The sequence below is a fragment of the Prosopis cineraria genome, unplaced genomic scaffold (genome assembly GCF_029017545.1).
Source record: "Prosopis cineraria cultivar Desert tree isolate PC_DT_omini unplaced genomic scaffold, ASM2901754v1 PC4, whole genome shotgun sequence".
Taxonomy (NCBI): Eukaryota; Viridiplantae; Streptophyta; class Magnoliopsida; order Fabales; family Fabaceae; genus Prosopis; species Prosopis cineraria.
Genome location: NW_026555335.1, coordinates 10120992 through 10126830, shown reverse-complemented (window position 1 = coordinate 10126830; position 5839 = coordinate 10120992). Strand labels below are relative to the sequence as shown.

General features: G+C 30.7%; 1 pseudogene; it reads left to right on the top strand.

Moving 5' to 3' along the window:
• The first annotated feature begins 2351 nt into the window (after positions 1–2351).
• Positions 2352–4765, top strand: LOC129308832 (transcription factor MYB1-like; annotated as a pseudogene).
• The last annotated feature ends 1074 nt before the right edge of the window (positions 4766–5839 follow it).

Genomic DNA, 5839 nt, shown 5'->3' with positions numbered 1-5839 from the left:
TCATAAATTTTTCATTTTACTTTGATTTTGAGAAAGTATCCCCAGTCCAACCCAAGAAGTTAGTCTTGGTCTTGTTGATCTCTTTAGTTCTTTAGACCAATGTTTTTGCTGGATCAAACTGGACTGAATTTTTAGGTTTGATTGGGTTAGATAGGACAACTGAACTTTTGCACAGCCCTAGTGATTTTGAAATTTGAAATGGTAGAGGAGGGTGGTTTAAAGTGAATTGAAATTTGAAATCTCAAAACCTAACTAGTGCTAGTGATTTTGTTCTTATTGAAGTTGGATGTCTAGTCTTAATCAACGCTGATAATCCAGTTTAAGTTAACGTTGGTAGTCTAATCTTAGTTTGCATCGATGGTTTGGTCCTTTTCGGCACTGGTTGTTAGGTCGTTGTAGTGTTAACTGTACGGTCTTGATCAACTCTAGCATTCCAGTCTTTGTTAGCACCAGTGATCCAATCCCAATTGGTGCCAACATTTTGGTCTTGGTTGTGGCCTGCAATTTGGTCTTGTTTGGCATTGGCAGTATTATTTATGTTTGCGTTGACTGTCTGGTCCTAGTCAATGCCTACAGTCTGGTCCCAATTGGCACCAACATTTTGGTTCGATTCTGGCCCTAATCGGCGTTAGCAATTTGGTCCCAGTTGACGATGGTCATTTGGTCTTGTTGAAATTACCTTGAGGCAGCGATCTCAAAGTTAAAAAGGTAGCAAAGTCAATAAAAGAAAGTGAAAGAAGAGGGGGGTTTTTATAAAAATTTAAAATAATAAAAATTTAGAACGAATTTGAAATTACAGAGAAATTGAGGTATGATTTGGATTCAAATCTAAATATTTTTAATTACCTAAATATTGAATTTACCCTAAACTCAAATTCACATTCATCCAAACATAACATTAAGTCATACCTCATGAGAACTTGATGCGATCATATAATTATATTACATTGTCTCTTGCAATTTTAGATCCTGTTTGTTTTCTATTCTTAAAAACAATTTTTTTATTTTAATATTTACAAAACAATAAAACTTGTTTGGTTAATGATTTTTTAATTTTTGTTTTGAAAACAGTTTTTAATTTTTTGTTTTTAAATACAAGAAAACTAAAACAATTTTTAGCTATTTCTATTCCTATTTTTTTATTTTTACTGAGTAAAAGCAGGAAACAAAAAGGTGTTCCCACACTGTTAGGAGGACAGTTTTAGTGATCATTGATTTAAATATTTTTATCTTCCTCAACCTTATGCTGCTTTGCTATTTGATTTCTTTCAATTCAATCTTCTCATGATTAGGCTTATGTTAAGGCTTTTTTTTATTTATATAAAATGATTTGTTTATGATTTTTAGTTGATTCTATCCTATTCTGCTTAACTATGTTTCTATCTCATTTATTGCAATAATTGTATATTCTTTTAGTATTTATTGGGATATCTCATTTTATTATAATATAAATTTCTCATTTTTTTTTCTGAAAGATATTTTCGCTTTTGTTAGTGTTTTATCTCTCTCTCTCTCTCACACACACACAAGAGCAAACTTACATACATAACTTTATATACTTAATATATTTTATTTAATTAAATTAAAATAAATAAATTTTCATGTGCTAATAATATTAAATAATTACATGTCTATCTCGGTTTAATTAGAAAATTAAACAAATAATTTTATGTATATAAATTTTATGTTTTTATAAATATTACTCATTTTGTAAATTGCAGGGAAATTTCAAAAAAAAATATATACTTTATTGGCAGCAACATATGGACTAATTCTGTCAAGCAAAATAACAGCAAAAATAATTTTTATCAAATGAGTTTTATTATATTTTAGTTTTTAGAATTTATTTTTAATATTAATTTTGCCAAGCAATTTTTTTATTTTTTAATTTTAAAACTGTTTTTGAATTACTGTTACCAAACAAGGTTTTTTGTATTTGTTCTCAAAAACAGTTTTTAAAATTATTTTATAAAATAACTCTTGAAAACAAAAACCAAAAAAGCCCTTAATTGCTTCTGTTTCAGATTGCTTCTCTTTCTCCATCGCCTTCAAATATTTTTTTAAGGGGTGTTTGACAAACCTATTTCCATTATGTGTGCTATTTGAAGACAAATTTTAGGACTATTTCAATGTTATTTTCACAGTATGCACAAAAACTTTCGTGATCTATTGAATTAATGAAATAAGGGAGTACGAATTTTTGTGTGGTGAGATCGTCTTATACGTAGAGCAAGGTTTTGTCCTACACCAGAAACCCACAGGCAAGAATATAATATAAACATCAATATTTGGAACACACTGATGGGAAGCAGACAGATGATTTGAAACTGAAGCATAGAGAGAGAGAGAGGATGGGAAGGAAGCCGTGTTGTGATAAAGAAGGGTTGAATAGAGGAGCTTGGTCTGTCATGGAAGACCAGATCCTCGCCAGCTACATTAACGTCCACGGACCAGGAAAATGGAGGCAAGTTCCAAAACGAGCAGGTTTGTATTTACTGTAAGTTATAGTAAGATCACCTTATAGCCATTATTATTTATTTGTTTCTGAACTCAATTCAAGCTATTGCTTCGATCATTAATTTTATTCTTATCTGTTGTGGATTGATTTGATCGATCTTGTTGGGTGTTGACTTTGTGAGTGATTAGGGTTGAATCGATGCGGGAAGAGTTGCAGACTTCGATGGTTGAACTATCTTAGACCAGATATAAGGAGAGGAAAACATCTCAGAAGACGAAGAAGAACTCATCATGAGACTCCATAGCCTTCTGGGAAATAGGTATTTATATATAGTCATCTTCTCTTTCTCTCTCTGCTCCTTCTCTTTCTGTTTCATTCAATTTAGCAGAATCATTTCTGATCAGTAATCGGCGGTTCTCTATGATATTCTTTTCATTATGACTCGAGTATTCTCTTTTTCTTCAATGTTAAACTTTCACAGAAATTCCTCCAGTTATCAGAACTAACTCTTGGGTCAAGATTCTTCTACCGTGGCTTCTCTAGGCCCACCTTGGGCTTGCCAAAATAATTCCCCCCCCCCGGCCTGAAATTTCACGTTGAGAGATCCCAAATCCGTAACTCTCAGCCCAAATGAGCCATGACGTACACGAGAGCCGCCAAAACATATATTTTGTCCGCGTATGTCGAGGTGAAAATCAAGTTCATATACATGTTGAATCATAATACAGAGTTAAGTCATGTTAACTCAAGTATTCTGATTTTTTTTTTTTTGAAAAAGTTGTTATGATCGTATTATAAATATGGGGTATACATCAAATGCAAAGCACTGGATATGGAAATATTTTGTTTTCGGAGCATCTCACGTACAGTACTAGATTCAACACCACATGAGTACCAAATACCTAGAATACTGAATTAGAAACGTCTAGTGCAGGCCTGTTTCCAATAATAATAATATGTCTGTTAATTAATATCAAGAAGTTAATTAAGATGATAATCATGGATGCAAATCAGGTGGGCTCTAATAGCTGGAAGATTGCCAGGACGAACTGATAATGAGATCAAGAACTTCTGGAACAACAATCTGAGCAAGAGAGTCCGACAAAAAAATCACTCTCTCAACAACAACAACAACAAACCCTCAGATCTAACAAGAACCAAAAGCACTCCAGCCATGTCATCAATCTCTCAAACATCTGCACAAGGCACAAAAATGATCTCTTCATTAAGTTCTGATATTAATTTTACTATTCCTGCGGATCCTTCCCAGTCCCAGCCCGTGATTAGACCAAAAGCAGCCAGATGCACCAAGAAAGTACTTATCGTGTTCGAAGTTAATGCTAATTCAGTAAAAAGCATAAACACAGACTATCTTGGTTCATTATATATGTTTTATAGATTAATGTAAGTTTTTTCAATGTATTAACATTTGATTTCTTGATGAACTGATGAAGCAGCAGAGTGTGAAACTCACAATAACACGACTGCTTCGGCAACGAACACAGCTCCAGAGGATGAGAAATTGAAATTTGGGAGAATTTCAACAAAGACTCCTTGATCATACTTATTTGAATTTAAAGCCTCCAAATTTCTAAAATTACACTGCAATTCAAAGATACTAATTTGATATTAAATTTTTGAGAGAAAAGATAAAATTGTCTTTCATTTAAATTAATATTAGAACTTTCCTATTTCAGTTATTTATTGTCATATTTTACTTGTTAACCTACTTATGAACTATTATTAATTACCCTACTTAACTTGTTTTTAGTTTAGGTGTTTAAATTATCTTAAGACTAGTTAATTCTTATACCATGTGTTATGTATTTACTTATAGATTGTGCTCATTGCCTTACTCCACTTGTTCATTGTCAAACTTTCACTTGATTTTATTTTAGAAAAATGAGCAAGTGAAGTAGGGCAATTAACAATATTTTGTGAGTAAATGAACAAATAAAATAGGACAGTTCTGATATTAATTTAAATGAAGGATAATTTTATCATTTTTTTAGAAATTTAATATCAAATCAAGTGCCTTTGCATTGCAGTAAAATTTCAAAAATTTAAAAGTTTTGAATTTAAATAAGTATGGTTAAGAGGTTTTTATAGAAATTATCCCTTCAAAGTTTCTCTGCTTCCTATGGTTGCCTTGAAGGTTTTGACATGGATATGGATGACTTTGCTCATACCAGAGGTGGCACAAATGGCATGTGCAAGCTTCGAGAATCTTCAGGAAAATGTTGGAGTTGGAGTGAATCATACTCAGGATTGGGTGCAGGTCGGGGGATTCTTTCAATGAGAATATGATGACTTGGACTTCTCTTTACTGAGTGTGCAACATGAATGATTCATGCAGTGAGATCGATCTATTAAGAAGAGAGCATATATATGTAAAATATGTGATGTGTGTTTTCTCTACAGATAGATGTCTGTGAGTTTTTTTCCCCTTGTTGATGTCTGTGGGGTTTTCATATCAAATATTTTGGGAAATATAATTTGTCATATTTTCACCTTATAGTAAATAAAATATAATCGAGTGAGAATCTTAATATTACTATAATAAATTGATAAACGCGATCAAAGACCATTATTTCAGGGTAAATCGCGGCTACCCGGAAAAATAATTGAAAAACAATACGAATGTTACACAAAGAAATTCAATATCTAGTAAATAGAAGGTACATTAGAAATACATAAAATCTGGTTATAAAAAAAAGAATATATAAAATTTAGGACATATCTAACCAATTGACTTAAACTATTTTTGTAAAGTAATAATATTCTTCAAGTAAGCATACTTAATATAAAAATTTGACAACAAATTAATGGCTTAATAATTTAACCAACCAAATTGTAGGGTCTGAGGGCTTGCAGACGGAAGGGGCGAATATAAACTAGCTACATTAATTTATCAAAGAAAGAATGATCAATAAATCTCTTTGAATTAAAATAATAATAATTTAATTTTATAAAATGTGATAATATCTTCTAAATTCCAACCAACCTAATTTTTATTAAAATTTTTAATGAAATGATAAAAATATCCTTTAATTTTAAAAAGTGCAACAAAAATATATTCGTTTGCAACTTTAATTTTTAAATTCATAACTTTAATTCAATAAATGACTAAATTAGTTTAGACATTTATAACTTTTTGTCACTATTTTTTTCAATAAAAAAAGTGTGACAAAGTCTTTTTTATTTACAATTTTTATTTTAAAATTTACAACTCTGGTATAATAAATGATTAAAATGGTTTAAGTATTTACAATTTTCTCTCACCATTTTTCTTTAATCAGTAAAGTGCAATAAAGTAAACAAAAATGATATGAGAAAATTGTAAATATTTTAATCACTTTAGTCATTTGCTAAACCAGAATT